We start from the raw sequence: 18,194 nt of genomic DNA on the forward strand, positions 1-18,194 counted from the left end.
ATTTGAGGCAATGACTTGAGATAAACACCTAGTTTTACTTCAGGCTAATTCATTACGGAGGGGTTTCAAGGAGACCCGGTGCCCTTCTTCGGCGACTCGCGGAGATCAGACTCCCAGCAACTTCTCCCCAGCGCGGGATTATACGAGACCATGGTGTTTTCCCCATCGCCATCCCTTCTGATATCCAGCCTGTAGAAGCGATACTGTCCAAATACTTTCAGAGGGCCTAGGCTGAAAATGACACCTCAGACTATTCTAGTTAGGAGAACTTGGTGGCCTTGACAATGAAGACCGTGAGTGCTGATGCGAAAGGGGGATGGGATGACCAGCTGGGCAGCAGGCATCTCGCAACTGTCCCGTCGGAGGTTCTTACCAGCAGATCCTCTGCCGTTGCAGTTTGGCGTGCGGGGGCCACGTCCCTGTGAGCCCTGTGCGCCCCCGGCAGAGCCAGCCCGGACCCAGCCCCGGGCACCGGGCACCGGCCGGCCGCTGCCCTGGGCTGGCCAGGAGCCCGGGCCCCCGCGGGAGGAGGCTCGCTGCGCGGAGGGATGTAGCGGAGAAACCATCCCGATGCCAGGAAGCGTTCAGCATCCTGAGACATCAGGTTATTTTGCCGAAGTGTAAAGCACACAGGCTTCAGGGCAGCGCCTCCGCACCTTCTGTCCTGTTAAGATGCCGTAACATGGCCGGAGATAAAGCGCTATGAACGTCGGGTGGAGGAATCTCCCAAACTGACCGGCAAGCAGCAGCATGCTGGCAAACTTGCTTCTCCTCTACTTGCTGCTGCTCCCAAATCAGCCAACACTTAGGAAACTAGCAACCGTTTTGAAGGAATCCCAGCAGATGCCATTGCACAGACCGCCCCCCCTGCTCCTGAACCAGACCCCGCTGCGCAGCTTTGGTTTGTAGCTTGGGGAGAGGAGAGGGGCACACACAGAAGCAAGCGCCTTTGCTGGAGGGGAAGACGCAGTTCTTAACCCGAGTGCTAAGAAGCCCGTAGCGCAGACCCGCCCAGCCCGGAAAGCCTCTCGGGGAGTTCCAAACATCTCTTCTGGTTGGTTTATACCTGTGCCGGCTGCAGAGGCAGAAGGGCCGCAGGGCTGCTATGGCAGCTACAAACTTTCCAGTGAAATGAGTGTTTATTATTATAGGTTTGATGCCGTTCCCTAAAGGACCTAATCAACAAGTAATAAGGCCTCAAGAGAGCAATTAGAAACCTGAACTTTAACTCTCTTATAACCACAGTGTAAAAAGCAACTTTTGCTTTGGTTTGGGGTATGTGGCCTGGTATGCTACCGAGGAAGAAATACTGAAAATCTGAAATCTAAAATAACTGTATGTGAATTTGAATTTGAACAGTGAGGTACAAGACTGGTTTCTCTGGCAAGGTGAATGTGTGCCTGGCAAAAAACACTGATGGTTTGGGGGGGGGGGGGGTTCATGCCCAACATACAGACTCTATCATATCTGATTTTTTCAGTGGTTCTTCCTAGGTTTAGACAATCACAGAGGATGTTTGGTGCCTGCATACTTGTAGCATTTTTCCCCCTTTAAAAGAGAAAAAAAAAAATTGCCTCAGTATTCCCATTTGTAGAATAACAATAACAGCTACCTAAATGCAGAAGCTTGAGATGTGCAGTGTGTTTGAAACTTGTTTTGAATACTTTGGATAGGACATTTCAGACAGGAACTGCACATTGAGTAATTCTTGCCATAGAAAGTCACATGGCTACTGGAAAGCAAAAAATTGCGTAAGGATAGGGCTGCACCGGTGAGTATTGCCCAAGAGGGCGAATATTCCTTGCTGCCTGCCTGAGAGTAAGGAGGAAGCACTTTGCAGGTGTTTATGCAGAGCCATGGCAATGTTAACATGCACCCACAGGTTGTTAACGTTTTTGTTACTTGAAACTTGAGGTGTGTTTCTAAAAAAGTTACAGAGTTAAATGGGGCTTTTCTCATTTTTTTTTTTTTTCCAAATACCATATTTGAAGGCCATTTCCCCTGGCAGAACCTGTGTCTGTATGTAGAGAGCTGTGATTGTTGTACATTTCCTTTTCAACAGAAACTATATAGAAAGAAAGCAAATAATATTGCAAAACAAGGAGCCAAGAAGAAAGAATTTCTCATGCACCTATAAGATTGGTTCTCCACTTTTAATTTCGTGACTCTTCAGCAGCCTTAGTGTCACGGCAGGATGAGCAGTCTGACTCCTGTGTAGTGGTAGTTGGTGCCACGTGAGACGAGTATAAAGTGCATAATTTTTTTTTACATTATTGGCTATTGCAAGTCCTCCCTTTCCAGAGAAGGTGGGGTTCGGGGTAACCAAGCCTGCTGCAGTGAGCATCCTCAGCAAGCCTAGGGCGTGCAGCTCCATCGCGTGTCCACCAGAACTGTCCCTGCGTGGCCGCGGGTTAATCCGAACGGGACGGAGCCGCTGCCGGGTGGCCGGCAGGCACAGCTGAGGAAGCTGGCAGCGACAGCGGCGAGCCCAGCATGTGTCCTCCAGCACCGCCTCTTCTGACCAGCTCAAACCCAGCATTTTTCCTGTTGTGCCGTTGTCAATGCAGAAGTAAAAGTAATACTGAGTAAGCAGAGAGAACCGGGAGAGGTATTGCTGAAAGGATGGAGCAGAAGTCCTGCTTAAATGTTCCTAGGAAAGAGAGTAGGCACATCCCTTCGGTGAAGTGAGCGTCATGCAGTCGGGCACGACCACTGTCGCAGGGAAATGGGATAAAACTCGGGGAGCACGCTGTAGAGCAGCGGCCAGGGCAGGCACTTTAAGGTACTCTCGCTCTGTCTGGAAGGTACATAAAGCCAAGAGGCGCTGGCAGCACGCGTACGGCTTCTCACGGCACTTGGCCGGGACCGCTGTTACGTGCAGGTACACGAGGCTTTGGCAGCCAACCGTTCCGGAGCTGTCGAGGTGAGGTCCTGCTCTCTTTTGGGGGTGAGAGCACCTAACCTAGACTAGAGCTGCACGCTTGCCAGCTGGGACTTGCAACTGGGGGTGCTGGGGTGCCTGCATGTGCCTGTACCGAGCCCGGGATGCCACGGCCCGGCTCTGTCCCTGCCAGCCACGGCGCCTGTAAGGGGAGGAGAGCCGGGCAGACCCAGGAGCCTGAAGGTCGAGGTGAACTTCTAGATATCCCAGCCTTAAACAAATTTAAGGTCTTGAAAAACTTCATTTGATGTATAAAATGGAGCCAGCAGAGGGAGTGAAATGCAGGGACACTATACTGTCCGCAGAAAAAGGAGCTGCTGGGGTTTTGGTCCAGGTGCAGCTGGTTCAACGGCACTTCTCAAAACCCTCAGTGTGGGAGCACCGGCGCAGGCCAGGGCCCTGGTACCGCGGGGACGGGTTGACAGAGGCAGGTTGTCACTCGTAGGAGTGAGAGGTTGTCTACTGTATCGTTATCAATGTAAAAATAGACATTTGGGGGCTTAATACTGTATGTTTCCAGTATGAAGAAGGTATCCAGATGAACCTTAACGTCTCAAATCATTCCTGTCCCGAGGGAGGTCTGAGTGCTTTCCCCACAAGTAGGTCGAATTGCTTTATGTTTCGGTTGCTCTGGCACTGTTCACGTGGTCCTGTGAGTGCCCATGTAAAATACCAAGGAGAAGCCTAAAACTAAGATTGCTGATATTGGTCCCTTAATCTCTTATGCCTCCTAAATGTCCTGCTCTTGGCATTATCTTGAGCACTAAGTGCAGATATGCTTACAAATAACTTCTTGCTGATTTCTTAGTTAACATCTTCAAAAATAAGGATTTTGCAAATGGATTAGTTCTTCGGCATCCACTTAGGATTTTTTTTTAGACTCAGCTTTAAAGCGTCTTCAAAGACAGAATACAATTTCCTCTTCTGATTGAGTGTTGGCCATCTTTGTTCACTGTTTGATTCGAAGAGATAGGAAGTGATCTTTATTAAACTGTTTACAATGTGTGAGCTTCCTCCTAGCTACTTCTGAAGGAGAACTGGCAGGAAAATGCCAACTTTAGTGGTCAGAGACCACTCTGGGACTTGGACAGAGAGGCACAACACACTCATTTTAGCGTTATTCTTCCAGGGCCAATGCAGACACCAGCAGACATCAGTTTATGCACTGCTGATGGAATCAAGGTTGTATCTGTAAAGAATAACACAGAAAAGCGGCTGTGTAATTTTTTTTCACTCAAGCTGAAATTTCTGAACAGTAACGCAATAAAATGCAAATTGTACAGCCATAGGTTGCCAGCAGGCCTGCGCTCCTCGCCCCAGGACGAGCGGTGTGAGCGTGGCGGCACAGCTCGGATCCCAGCCGGCACAGCGCCCGGCTTACGGCACGGCGAGCGCCGAGGGGACCGCGGGCTGAGCGGCCAGCACCGGCCAGAGCGCGAGGCCACATGGACGGGGGGACCGGTGACATCTGTGTGAACGGCCGGAGGCGACTGAGGGCAGAGAGAGGGCACCCACCTCGTTTTATAGAGTGAGGCGGCTTCACTTGCTGTCGCCCGTCCAGTGGGAAATTCCGGTTTGAGTGTGCCGAAGGCTGCCCTCAGTATGACCTGAACCCGCTGTAGAAATGCTGCTGTCAGGTATAATGTAGGTCCTTACACTGAGATTTTGGTGGTGGTTACGTGACACTTCAAATGAGATATATTTTAACTAGGAAAAAAAAAAAAAAAAAAAATTTAAAAAACCTGACCAAAAAAAAAGAGAAGGTTGGTGAAGCATCTCTTGGAAGAGTGTTTCTCTGAAAAGCATCCCCAGCCTGGACATTTTCAGAAAGTTTCCTTTCAAAAAGTGCTAAGTACTCACTTCTCCAATTATGGTTATAAAGAGCGAAGGGAAGTAATTTTTTTTCTGCCAGTTCAGTACTATATTTGATATCTGAGGGCAGGCTAATGCTGTTGTGAGTCTTGGCTTTTGGGTTGCTGTTTCATACCTTCAAGGGGTAAATGATAATTTTGCACAGATATACGGAGGGGTTGTAATACTGATGTAATCAGTATGCACAATAAACAGTCGCGTTATTCTGTATCTGATCTTCCCTGTGCTCTCTCTGTGTACTATGATGAAGTTTGCTGCACAAATTAGACTGGATTTCTTTCCAGTGGGTCTGTCCAGTGATGGTGGCTGGAACAGGCCGTACATTTGGGCCCTCTTCAGATGTATCACTGTCTAAAAGTGAGCTGGTCTCACTTGCACTCTTTTCATCCCAATTTGTGGTCAATCTGCACCTGAAATACAGACTTTAGGACATTATTCTCATTTACATTGGCTTTTAATTTACTTTAGCTTCGTGATGTTTTCAGTTACTGTTTGATTGCATATGTCACTATGTGATAAGTACTGAGAACTGACAATAGTTTTTTAGTAAAAATTGCTGAAAACTTTTGCTATATAGGGTGCAGATAGTGAGTCCATCGTAAGTTTACCTCAGCAATTCCTACTCAGTGACTATACCAGCAAGAGTTGGAATGGATGGAGCTTTATGAAAGGCATTAGAACAAGTCTGTCAACAGGCAGGCTTTGTGGTACGGATGTCTGGTGACTCGTTAGCTCTGATTCTCTTTTCACTGGAGAAGAAAATTCAATGCAGAGGTAGTTTGGGATACAAAATATTATGTGATCAGCCAGCAGCATCCCAAAAGTCAATGTAAGGGTCTCCTGGGCCTGCAATATCATTCCAGTAACCAGGTGTTTGGAGTTAGACTTCTTGCTTTGCAGCACTGCTGAGAAATTGCCAACTTTTTACAGTCTCCTCTTTCCAGGATCCCACGTCGTTTTCAGCCAGAAACTATTCATATAGTTGTATATACTATATGCTTTATTTTTGAAAAGTCTTTGAATCTGTGTTTATACAGCAGTTTTCAAAGAAACATGTCTTTTAGCAAAATACAAAAATGTAACATGTTGGTAGTCTCAATACTTGTGTTGAATACCATGGAATTAGCTTAAAATAAGTTTTTCCTCCTTGAAATGAGATTATATTTGTTCCTGGATCAAGCAGTTCTGCAACCGTCTTGAACTTGTTAAAGATGAAAATCAGAATAACCACTGCAATATTGAAAAGGTAAAATGAGAACAAAATGGCATTTGGCCAATGTTTATGAATCACAGAATATGATCATGAAATCATAAGAATAACCACCAAAAGGTAAATAAATTACCCAGCCTACTACTTATTTTCATGTACAGTTTGACACAAAAGCTGAAGCCATGAATGATTTATACCTGTTTTAACAATAATACTCATTTTCCTGAAAGATGGTCAGCACTCAGGCTGCTGTGGGCACCGTGCCAGTTGTTGAAAGGTTAATGTCTCAGCAGCAATACATTAAATTATGAATTATACCAGTCCCAAAATGGAAGGTTATTAGCTCAGTATGTTTAATTAGCCTGGCTCGAACTTTGCCATCTGCCAGCACTGCCCATCATTGATGCACGGCCATGTGGAAGAGGAGGGTTGGAAACCAGATGCCAGAAGCAGGACACCTTCCCCGCCCGGGCAGCCCAAGCCCACCGGCCCAGCCCCGGGGTGCCGGCGCTCTGGAGCCCGGCTGGGTGCCCCTGCTCCCCCAGCCCCGGCACTGGTGACGTCCCCCTGGGTGACACCCAAGGTGCCCCCCAGCCCCGCGCAGAGAGCTCGGGAGGATGAGGAAAACTCCTGGCGTTCTCCCCAGTCCCTAGGGCCCGTTCCCCCGCCAGAGCGTTCGGTCGATGTTCGTGGAGTCTCGTTAGAGTTGTGTCCCGGCCCCACCACTGTCCTCGTGCCGAGAGGAGGAGGAGGAAGGGTGAGGGCCCGACCCGCGCCCGAGCGATGCCCGCGCCAGGCAAGGAGGAGCTCTCCTAGGGGGGCCCTGGGGCTGCCGCGACCGGAGGCGCGGGCAGCAAGGCGGCGGCTGGAGCAGCGGGGCGTCCCGCGGGCCAGCGCTCGGATACGTCGGAGGCAACAGCTCATGGTGGTTTTATTTGCACAGCACCTCTTGCCAGTAACTGCACAAGGCTACAATATTTCGTTTTTTAATAAATATTTAAATTTTACTTCTTTGCTTATTTATTTTTTTAAAAGAGCAAACAGTAAATTCCGTTGATTTTTTTATTAGTTAAGATTACGTGATACTTTTAGAATATGATGGAATAAGTATAACCATAAGTAATTATTCACCATTATTATGAGGATGCTTTTGGGGGGCTATGTGTTAAAACTCAGATCAGAAGCGTGTCCTGGAAAGTGGAATGTACAAACACGAGGGAAGAACCAAAGTTGAAAGAAGCCAAACACAGTCTTATTTTTAATTCTTCCTTTTCTAGGTAGGACAACCTTGCCAAGGAGGAAAGGAATTTGGACAGCCTTGACATACAGCCTGTGCAGCTTCCACTAGCTGGACACTAAAATGAAGAGAGAGTTTATTCATTCCCATCCCAACACAGCCCAACAGAATTAAAAGACATTTTAACCTACAAGGGAGATCGGGTCAAACACTTACTAATCCACCCCGACCTGTCTACATTAAGAAGCCCATTTGACTCCTCTGGCTATCAAGTCTCCATGTTTCTGTGTTGGATGTGAAGAGTAAAGAAAGAGTCTGGCAGAAAGTCAAAGGTGTCCAAGTCAGCGTAAGAGACAACACCAGGTAGAGGCTCATTTCCTTTTTCTTAATTTTCTTACAGTAATTATTTCTTCTCTTCCCCTGGAGATTTTGCTGATTCCCTCTACTTCACAGTAGTAAAGCCTCTGTACTTGCACTTTTGGAGCAGGTGGCATGGTTGGAGTATCAGAGCAATACGTATTAGAGTAAAACCTGCAGACAGAAATAGAAAGTAAATGGAAGATGAATTGATCAGAGGAAAGGCAAAGGATGGAGGGGATAAAATAAAGGGAAGGAAAGACAAGAATAATACCTTGCCTGTGTACTACAATAATTTATTATTTTTATATGATGCCCAGGGTGTACAGTATCTGTTTTACTGAACAAATAGAAGAAAGAGTTCTCAGCCCCAAACAGCCAACATATTAATTTATAGTGTGACAGCCTGACGAAACAAGTAGTCAGGCCAGTGCGACAAGGAATAATTTAGTGCTTGTGGAGCATGAGTTGCTTTACTTCAGTATCTGCACACGTGTATGCCATCAGATGGAAGTCTCTCGGTTTTGTAATAACTTACTGTAGAAGAAAAATTTCTCTTTCGGGAAAGTTCTGAGGCGGGGGGGAGGGTGTCTGAGGGCACAGGCAAGTGTTTTATCTGGAGGAGCAAAGAGGCTGCCATCTCAGGGCGCTGTGAAAGAAGGAGGGACGCCCTGAGTCACAGCCTGGCAGGAGGGAGCACGGCAACTCCCCCCAGCCCCGGCCGTGGGGCTGCCCGCAGTGGGCCGAGACGTGGTGGGGAGCAGAGAGGGAAGAAAAGGACTCGGGAGGAAAAGTTGGAGCATTTGCTCTGAGACGTCTAGAGCTGGAGCTTCTAACGAGCCGACCAGACAGGACAGCAAGGAGATGACCTGAAACAACACGCTCGAACGGGAGAGGGTTCCAGTGCAGACACAAACCTGCCGTGACCACGGAACCAGAGCAGCAATAGCAAAGTTGTTTTCTAGCACAGTTATTGCACTTCAGTTGCAGTTTTATTCCAAACGCAAATTCCAAAGTTTTATGTCCATAAAGGTTTAGACATAAACAAGAAAGAAGTCAGGAAAGTGGTATGTACTGTATAAACAGTTCCACTTTATAATTAATGCTGGAGATCAGGGGAGCAGGAATAGCTGTGCATGTGTGGTCATTCAGATTTACTGTTGGTCTTATTAAAACCTAGTTCTGCAATAATTTTATGCCCAGGTAGGGGCAGAAAGAGAGCAGGATGCCCCCAAGCAACCCATAAATAGTGTGGTGAAGACAAAGCGTTTATTACTTAGCTTCACAAAGGCTCTGTAAGTGCTCTCCCAGGGTATGTATACTCGTACCCCAGATGCCAATTCTGCAAATTAGCATTATTTCTCAAAATACTATGTAAACAGAAGTCATTTGAATACTTGATTTCATCAGACAGAGTCACACATGGAAACGTCAGTATCTTTCTTTCCCTTTTGCAGAGTGAGCAGAGGTTTTCACTGCCTGTCTTTTTATTTCTCTTGGAGTATCGTTACTGATGAAAAAACCTGGCAGGGTCCGAGATCTATACAGAACTCATTCTGCAGGATTTTGTCCCATCTCATTGCCCCACACTGTCTTTAAGAGCAACTCTGGAGCATAAACTTTCCCATTTATCACTGGAGTGTGCTATTTTGAATCTTCTGTTTAACAGCTTAAATTACTATGCCAAAATTTAGTTCATGGCTGAGACACAAAGGGAATTACAGGGATTTGAGATCCTATCGAATTAGCTTTGGGATGTCCCTTTTTCGTAAGTAGAAAAGCCACCAGTAAGTTCAGCTCAGGTTTTGCTAGTGGGCTCTTATTTCATCATTGTGCATCCCACTAAATTGTTCAAATTTTAGAAACTTTCACAATTTTTTTAATCCATTTTTGTATGGCATTTCACATAGAAACAGGTACCTTAGTTAATAGGATAACAGTAAAACAGGGTGAGAAAGACCCATAAAATCATCCTTAAAAGACAAAAGAATTTTCCTAGATAAAATATAATGTATGAAAATGTGAGTTTTTCAGGATTTTCCAGGGCTAAAAGCAAGTGTTGCGTTTTAAGGATGCCTATCTCTCCTGTTCAGTGAGATAAAAATACACATTTAATGCTGAATTTTGCAGAGTATTAGACTTTAACTTCCTTACATTCAAAACATTGCCACTGACCAGGAGGCCAGTGCAAGAAGGTGCTGCATTTACTGGGAGGGAGAAAGCACTTTTCTAGCAGTTAATTTCTTTTTTAATCCTAGTTGTTTGGACCTGTTGATGTTTCGAATTGCAAGAGTTAATTCCACAGAAATAGGAAAGGAAGAAAAGGGCAAGTGAGCATGATGGGTGGTGCCCTGTAAATGGACGTGCTGTAGTGGCACTCCGCGCAGCCAACATCTGTGCATCTGGAAACACATCGGGAGACTTTATGCCAACATCACGCTCTGCTCCCTCACGGCATATTAATATTATTCCCATTCTACTGGTCAGGAAAATAGTACAGACAGAGGAGGAGTGAATTTTGAAGTCTATCCCCATATGCCTTCATTTTGGGGCACTTCTAGCGTACCCTGTGTACTGCTCTGGCTGGTCCTCCAGCGCAGACAGCAAGTCTGTGGCAGAGCTGGGAATAGAAGTCAGGCCCTTGTTCCAAGTCTCAGATCCTCGAGAGTATTTTTAGGCACTTGATACCATTAATTTCATACTCTTTTGGCCAAGGATCTTAGATACAAGAGAATGCTTCCTCCTGAAATAATTTTTAAAATCGTATGTATGTGTTCTTAGACAGGTTTTTTCAAGGGGCCATGTACAGTTTATCCCTAGTTAGGAACAAAGGGGCTTCAGAATTACTTTTAGGAAGAGTTCTGCATGGATTGTGCTTTTGTGCAGCCTCGAAGTATGACTGAGGACACAGAGGAGATGGTGCAAGAGTCTTTGTCTTACGCAGGGCAACCAGTACCTGTTTGAGAGGGGCTCTGGCAGAGGGCAAGGGAAGGCTTCATTTAATGGCCGTACGCTTCAGCTTCCTTTTTTACTGTCGGAAAGGCAACATTCTGTGCTTCTATATCCTCTTGAATTTGGTTGCAACTTCCTTCTCTCAAACACAAAATCTTTTACATTTAAAATACAGCAAGACCACTGTCCACCGGTACTTTGGCTCAGACAATGTTAGGGCCCCCAGGGCATCAGAGGCCCCGAGGACAGCAGGCTGACAACGCTGGAGCTCCTCCGGCTGCAGAGGTGCAGCCTCTGCTCGGGCAGCTCACACTGCTGTGGTGAAGCTAACTGAAAAGGTGTAGAGAAATACACGGATTTCTACACACGATTGTATTTTTATTGCGCTAACTTGGCAAACCCAGTTGAAGCCCTGCTTCTGCACCCTATCTATTATTAATTAATCGATTTCCTATAAGTTCATTGTTTAGTTCGCTGTGACTTCCTCACAGTGTGCACAGCTTTGCAGACAATGGAAAGACAGTTTGCGTCGCAAAGTGTAAAACCGCTGAAAACGCCAAGCCCGGCGAAGGCGTGAGGGCAGCGGAGAGCACGCTCCCGACCCGGTTACCCTTCTCTTTTTGGTCGCGCGCCCCAAGATCCCGACCCACGCGTCTGTGGCCGCGTCCAGCCCGCGGTGCTCCCTGCGGACAGCCGCTCGCCGGCTGAGCACGAGCCGTGTTTCCTGGTGGCTCTGCTGCGGGAAGCGAGGGGCTCGCGGGGGGCTCGGGGGGGGCTCGGGGGGCTGCTCGCAGGGGGACGGGAGCGCAGGCAGGAGGAGGAGGTGTGGGCCCGCTCTGGGCGTCGAGGGGCTCCTCTGCCTCGCTCCGTCCAGCTCTGGTGGTAAATGTGCTTATTACAGTGCTAATGTCCTGCAAGTGGAATCCTACCTCCAAGTATATTAGGGTAATGAGTTCACACCTAACTAATGGAGACTTAATAGAGTTACTAATAGGCTGCCTTTTCCCCCCACGGTTTATGACCCCGCGGGCCGGAGCTGTCAGGGGAGGGAGAGGCGAGAGGCCGCGCTCAGCCCCGCAGTCCGTGCCCCAGCTCGGCCTCCGGCCTCCCGGCCTGCGCCTGGCCCGGCAGCCAGTTTCCAGGGACATCGTCTCTCCACCTTTCTGCGAGGAAAAACAAACAGTTTGAGGCTCCTGTGTCTTTATTAAACATTTCCTTTAAACTGCATACTTTGGCTCGCTGCCCGAAGGCACCAAGAAAGCTCCCACAGAGCAGCCCGAGCGCGGAGCTGCGCTGCGGGCTTCCTGGGGTAAATAACCCCCAGAGCAGCGAGCACCTGCGCCGCCGGCTGCGGCCCACGCCGTCCCCGGGGCTGCGGCTCCCCCGGGCCCGCCCGGCCAGGCCGGTGCACCCACGGCGCCCGGGAGCGGCCCTGGGGACGGCAGCGAAGGAGGCGAGGAACCGGCCGCGCGGTTCGCCTGGCTCTGCTCTCCGGCACGCCGAGGCGACGTGGCAGCCAGGTGGGTGGGGAGGCGGCCGGTCCGCGGCGGCGAGGCTCGCCCCACGCCATGGGCCGAGAGGGTTCGAGTTGTAGTTGGGAGGCGGGTTGGGAAGTGGCTTGGGCTGGGAAGCAAAGAGCCACCGCACGTTTAAGCCGGTGGCCCCAGACAAACGGCATTGAAAGGCGTGTGCCCCGCCACCGTCGGCGCTGCGTGGAGCGCGGGGCTGCGTCGCTGCCAGCGCGGCGGCCACCGTCACGCGCCCCGGGGTGCGGAGGGAGGCGGCGTGGCAGGCCGCATTGCTGCGGCGGAGAGGACAACATGTCTCCGAGCTGCCTCAGGAAGCAGCGGCCGAGCGGCAGCGGGGGAGAGAGGCTTGGCAGGCGTGGGCCGGCGGGCAGGGGGACGAGGCGGCGGGGGAGAGGGGCCGAGCGTGGCGAGGGCGGTGGGCGGCGGGAGGGGGCACGGCGGCGGGTGATGTCAGCGTTTCCTTCTGGATCGGTCATGTGCGCTTGCCAGGTAAACAGTCTAGAAATAGATGGGAGGAAGGCAGCGGATGGAGCGTGCAGCCGGGCTGGAGGAGCTCTGCCTTCACCCTTTCCTCCCCGCTGCCGTCCTCGCAGGCAGCTTCCCCCCGCCTGCAGCAGGGCACGGGGAGCCGGCGGCGAGCGCAGAGGGGCAAAGCAAACCTGCGCCTCGCCTGTGTCACAGCTTCGCAGCGCGGTGCCTGCTCTGGGAGACCGTGCAGGCAGATCAAAGGAGGTAGAATCTGCTGATTTTCCCGGCGGTGGTTGCAGCAGAACTGCTTCACCCCCTCCCGTGCCGGAGGAGCCCAGGTGAGGCCGGCGAGAGCCCTGGGCGGGAGGCACCCAGGGCTGCTCGGCGGCCGAGGGGCCCCCGCTGCCGGCCAGGCCAGCGGCACGGCGAGCTCTGCTGCGCCCTGGGCTGGGAACAGGTTAAAAGCCAGGCGGCTGTTGCAAGCATAAAAGCTGGCTTACGTCGCGTGAAGCGTTCCCAGCAACTGAACAACACGAGTTCAGGTACAGAAGGCTCCGCAACGTGCCAAGAATATTCTTAGTTTGCTCTTTCCTCATTCACTAGAAATGTGCCTTTTCTGTGATGCCTTTCAGAGCAGCCAGCAGTTAAATTAGTAAGTACGATAAAAACTACCTGCGCTGCTTGGAGACGGGGTTTTCTAACTCCCCGGTCATCCCAAACATAACGCGTGGACTGAGCTGCCTGCTGCGGCGGGGGATCTGGCCCTCCTGCCCCCTCCCTCATCACGGAGCTCAGCCAAAGACACGCGCAGCACCGTGCAGGCTCCTGCCTGGGACAGAGACCGTATGTTTTCCAGGCAGGACAGGGTATTCTTTTCAGTCATTTTCCAGATGTGATAGTATGATACTGTGCATCATCTGTATGGCTGTCCTGTCTGGAGCGGCAGAGAGAAGCTGCAAGGGTAGAAAGCCGGGGAAAACGCCCTCCCAGCCACTGCTGATGGCCAGGTGACGGCTTCTCCCTGCTCAGCACTTTCCTTTACCCCCAGAAAACAAAGCTGCCGTCATAGCAAGTACCCATAAAATGCAAGGCATCCTGAGTGCAGAGATTAGTGGTAATTTTACAAGGACTCAAATAACGCTGGTCTGCAGGGTGCAGCACTGCCTTGAAAGGGAACAGCAGACATTTCCCCTGGAAGCAAGTTTCCTCTTTAGAGCAGTTTACGGCTGAGGCACAGTGTCAGATTGTGGCACAAATATACTATCAGCCTTTGGGTTGGAAGACAGACATTTGATACCTCTTTCTGTTGCCGAAACACGCTGCCCAGACACGACTCCCAGCACGGTTATTTTTTGAAGCATTATGTAATTGGATTGCATGGTCAGTAGTGCTTCCTTAACAAGCCTTTCAGCAAACCCTCTGCCTGCCGCAGCCAATCCTCAACCCTTACATACACACTTACTCACGCAGGCTCAGTCTGGAGTAAACTCGCTGCTAAATACAGTTAGAAAACAGACGAAACCAGGCTTGGAATAGATCATCCACTCCCCGGGCTACGTGAGACGTGGTGCGGCCGAGCCCTGGGTGCCACTGGTGTGAAAACGGGGTCGTGCTGGCGTCTCCCAGCCAAGGGGTCGCCAGCTGCCTCCTCTGCCATGCCTCTCTAATGGGAAAAACCCCTGCTTTTTGGAGCACGGGCAGGCAGTCAGAGCCAGGGCTGCTCCCGGTGTCCCTGTCCTCTCTTGCCCTGCCGTGACGGCCCCGTGCCTCGGGGACCAGCTTCGGGAAACCTCGCCTACGGCGCTGAGGCCCCGCGCGGCACCGGGGCCCTTCTCTCCCAGGTTTCGGTGTAAGCCGAACGGCTGGGTTGGGAACCGCGGCGCCGGCCAGCCCGTACAGCAGGCCGGCCCCAGCCCTTCGTGGGTGTTTTGCAGGACCTTCCCTCTCCTCCGGCCACCGCCAGCCCGCGGGTTATGGCTCTGCTGAGTCACAGCTTCCTGTTTGTGATTGCTGACTAGTGGCAGCAGTTGCAGAAGCAATAAGAGATATTAAAAAGTGTGAACTTCCACTGGGACCAGAAGATACAATTAGGGCTGTGCCAAGAAATACACTGCAGCAAGCTGTTGTTTCAAGGGATGCGGAGCACTGCAGCCCCCCGTTCCCTTGCTGCAGGAACTGGGGAAAATTAGCATCACTAGCCTTTTATCATCTCTGAACCCAAATAAAAATTGCGTTTGACTTCTGAAGCTCACTCCGGCTCTTTTCCATGCTCCTCCTCAAAGCATTTGATCCAGCCTTCCAGTCTGGATCTCCTCTACCTGCTGCTGCTGAGACATAGGGATCCTTGTTTCTTGCTTTCACCTAAGACTTATTCTCCACGGAAAGCCTGCGTGACACTCTGTAAAAGGGGCTGCTTTAGAAGGCATGCACAACCATAATGTTATTTCCATTCTTTTTTTAATGGGAAATATCTCTGGGGAGAAGCATGAAAGTATGTGGAGAAGGTGCTCTTTGATCATTAAGATCTAAATGCAGCATCCAAACAGAGTGTCTGTTTCTTCATGTTATGCTGAAATTCATCTTAAAGTGCTGCTTCTGGGTGGGCATTTTCCTGTTTCTGCTTCATTGGCTCGAATGTTTGGAAGCATTGCTGCCAGTTTCATCTCCAGCCCTGGTGATGGTTGTCTCCACCATATTGTTTATTGTAGTTATATCAGCCTTTCAATTTGTGTTTTAATTCCATAGTAACTTTTTTGCCTTATTGTCAGCATATACGTTCTGGTTATCCAGCTAAGGATAGGAATTAGAGGATGGTGTTCTACGGACTGTGTGTCACCAGCAGACAGAATGCATGCTGAGGCTGGTCTTTTCTGGATTGAAGCTATAGTAGTTTGAAGCTAAGGAAAAAAAAAAAAATCTTCACTTTTGTACTGGCATTAGACTGATTTTTATTTTTTTTTTAGCCCTGTGACAGACATAAGGCTGAGGATTGGCACAGAGAACATACATTAGGGGAGGAAAAAAAAAAGCCCACCCCACAACCTCAGTTATTTCAACAAATACGAAAAGTGGATTGAGAGTGGATGAAGAGGAGGAGGAGGCAATAGTGAACACACAACACAGTTCAAGCTGGCAAGGAGCCCTTTCTTGAAGAATGTAAGTTTAACCTTTAGCATTCAAGTGTCTGGGCTTAAGTGTCATTATGAGCAATACTTTCCTGCAGCACAGCCTCTCCTGCCTGGAGGAGGGTTTGGTGCAACCTCATCAGTTTTCCCCTTTCCTTTACCAAGTATAAAAATAAGTGTATCTGTCTGCATGTGCTCGGCAAAGGTGCCTGAGCAGCAGGGCCTCGCTTGGCGAGCGGGGACGGCCCCGGGTGCTCCCGCGGGAGGGCTGGCCCCGTCCAGGGAGCTGCTGGGGCGGCTGGCCGAGCCCCCGCTGCAGCTACGGCCTGATGGAGCCAGCGCTTTGCCAGACTGGTGCTCGCTGGCTGAATCGAGGTTAAAGATTTTTGTGCCCCAGACTCACAAGTGGAGCCAGAGGGCTGTGGCAGGGGCTCCCCCCGGGCAGCTGCCGGCGGTCAGGGCCTCGGGAGCAGCCAGCACCAGGTATCTGCCGTTCCTGCTGGCTTGTTTTGGCCGCAGGAGGAAAGAGGATCTGCTGGCGAATTGCTTTTGCGAGAAGCAAACTAAAATGAGGAGGAGGGAGGGATGGGCCTGGTGTTGTCGTCATCACACACACACACACCGCCCCCCCCCCCCCCCCCAGCACTAATCTCACCTTTAGATGGAGGCAACATAGAAAAAAATTAGAGAGACAGCAGCAGAGCAGCAGACAAACATCAGACCTGGCTGCAAATGGACAGGCTGGATGTGCCCCCCCAAATCATCTCCAGCTGTAAAACACTTCAGGGCTGATAGAAACCACACGCATCCCAGGCATAACCCAATCTGCAAAGCTGCATTCCAATAAAAATGCAGCGGGGACCTGGAAGAAACGCTGCCCGGGATGCCGGCCCGGGGCTGGGTGCTGGGGTGGGCTGCACCCCCAGCCGGGAGCAGGGCCGGGCTGGGTGCCCGCTGGGGCGCGGGGGGAGCCGCGGAGCCCCCCCGGCCATCGCTGCGGCTCCCCGGCGCTCGGCTCCCTGTCCCAGCCCTCCCAGGGCACAAATCAAAGCGGCTACGGCGGCTAATAGGGGAGGGTCGGGGTTAGCTGCAGGGTACGTCCCTGGCTGGAATCACAGGCTGGAATCCGAATTTCCATAAGCACGCCTCACATCGGAGGCTGTGCTGCAAATGTCAAATGTGCTCATGTTAAATACAGGTAATATTGTGAATGTACGTTTGAGAGCATGATTCTTTCAGATATCTTGTCTGATGGATTTTGCATCTCGTGTTTGTGATTTTTCCATGCAAGGAAGTGCAGGTTTTAGAGGAATAAGAGCATGTATTTATAAAGAGGTAAAGATGAACTGTTCGATTAACTGTAGCAAAGATGCTATGTCAGATCAGATTTCTCACCGCTTACAACTTAGGTTTTGAGTACGCGGTTACTCTATAGTAAGTACAGCTGGTATTGGTGCTTAACTTACTGAATAATTCGATGCAGGCTTTTCTGCAAATCTCCGTCTTAATTCTAAAATAATTTGGAGGGGAAGGCGGCGGATGGACTATTTTCCAAGGAGCATTTGGTACCTGACTTGCACTGAACGATGAAGGATTTGCAGTGCTGTCACTTGTTCCTGGCGCATCGTGGGGGATGACTGGGGGACGGCACCAGCCCTGGGCCGGGGTCCCTCCACCACCAGCTCAGCCTGAAAGACCCACACTGGCCCCAAGACAAACCAAGTTGTTTTAGTCACCAGATTGACACAGTCTGAATTTTGTGGAAACTACCCTGTAAACCGGAATTCTTCTCAGTGCTGAAAACACTTTTTTTTTCCTTTCTAATTCTGTGGGAACTGTAATTTTATTTTGTAACTTATTTCTCTCTTTTTCCCTTTTAAGATGGTTCCCAAACATTTATTGTGGGATTTTTCATTTAAAATAGTTTTCTAGGGAAATTACTGTGACAGTGATTTAATTGTTTAATTAAAATCTGACATTGATGACAACATAAATACAATAGGCATGAGGTGATATAGGCATTAAACAAGTGCAATTGAGGAATACATCCATAGAATACTCTGAGCACACAGAACAGCTCACAAAGAAATGATGTTCAATATTTATCAGGTTAGTGAGTCCTAATTAAATGCCAAGACTTTTTTCTTCATTACCCCCCCCAAAAAAGCAAAGAAACATATAGATGTATTCCAAGTGTTTATTTCCATCACAAACACATCTACTTATCTTGTGTTAAGGCCTGCAAAAAAAGCAAATTCACATTAAAAATCTGCTCGTTGACTTAAGGGGTATTTAGTCAGGCTGACTACTGCAACCTAGCCAGAGGTTTGGAGGCAGCTGGAATAGCCCGCTGATGTCCCATCGCTCCCAGTGGCTATAGTAGGTCCAGTGATTACAAAATGGATGGACAGGTTTCTTTTAATAATCGGGTGAAAAACTAGAAATATATGGAAGACAAAAGAAGAGAACAAGCATTCCTCTGATTATCCCCCCCGCCCCCCGA

At 49.7% G+C, this 18,194-nt stretch overlaps 1 protein-coding gene across 2 annotated transcripts in view; it reads left to right on the forward strand.

Moving 5' to 3' along the window:
- Nucleotides 1-18,194, forward strand: part of ZFHX3 (zinc finger homeobox 3) — a 545,789-nt gene that overhangs the window by 348,666 nt on the left and 178,929 nt on the right. For both annotated transcript variants that reach the window (XM_042797341.1, XM_042797342.1), the window contains one exon: nt 7,301-7,623. The gene's annotated coding sequence lies outside the window, so the exon portion shown is untranslated. The remainder of the gene's footprint in view (nt 1-7,300; nt 7,624-18,194) is intronic.

The sequence above is a fragment of the Tyto alba genome, unplaced genomic scaffold, assembly GCF_018691265.1.
Source record: "Tyto alba isolate M040663 unplaced genomic scaffold, T.alba_DEE_v4.0 Super-Scaffold_26, whole genome shotgun sequence".
Classification (NCBI taxonomy): Eukaryota; Metazoa; Chordata; class Aves; order Strigiformes; family Tytonidae; genus Tyto; species Tyto alba.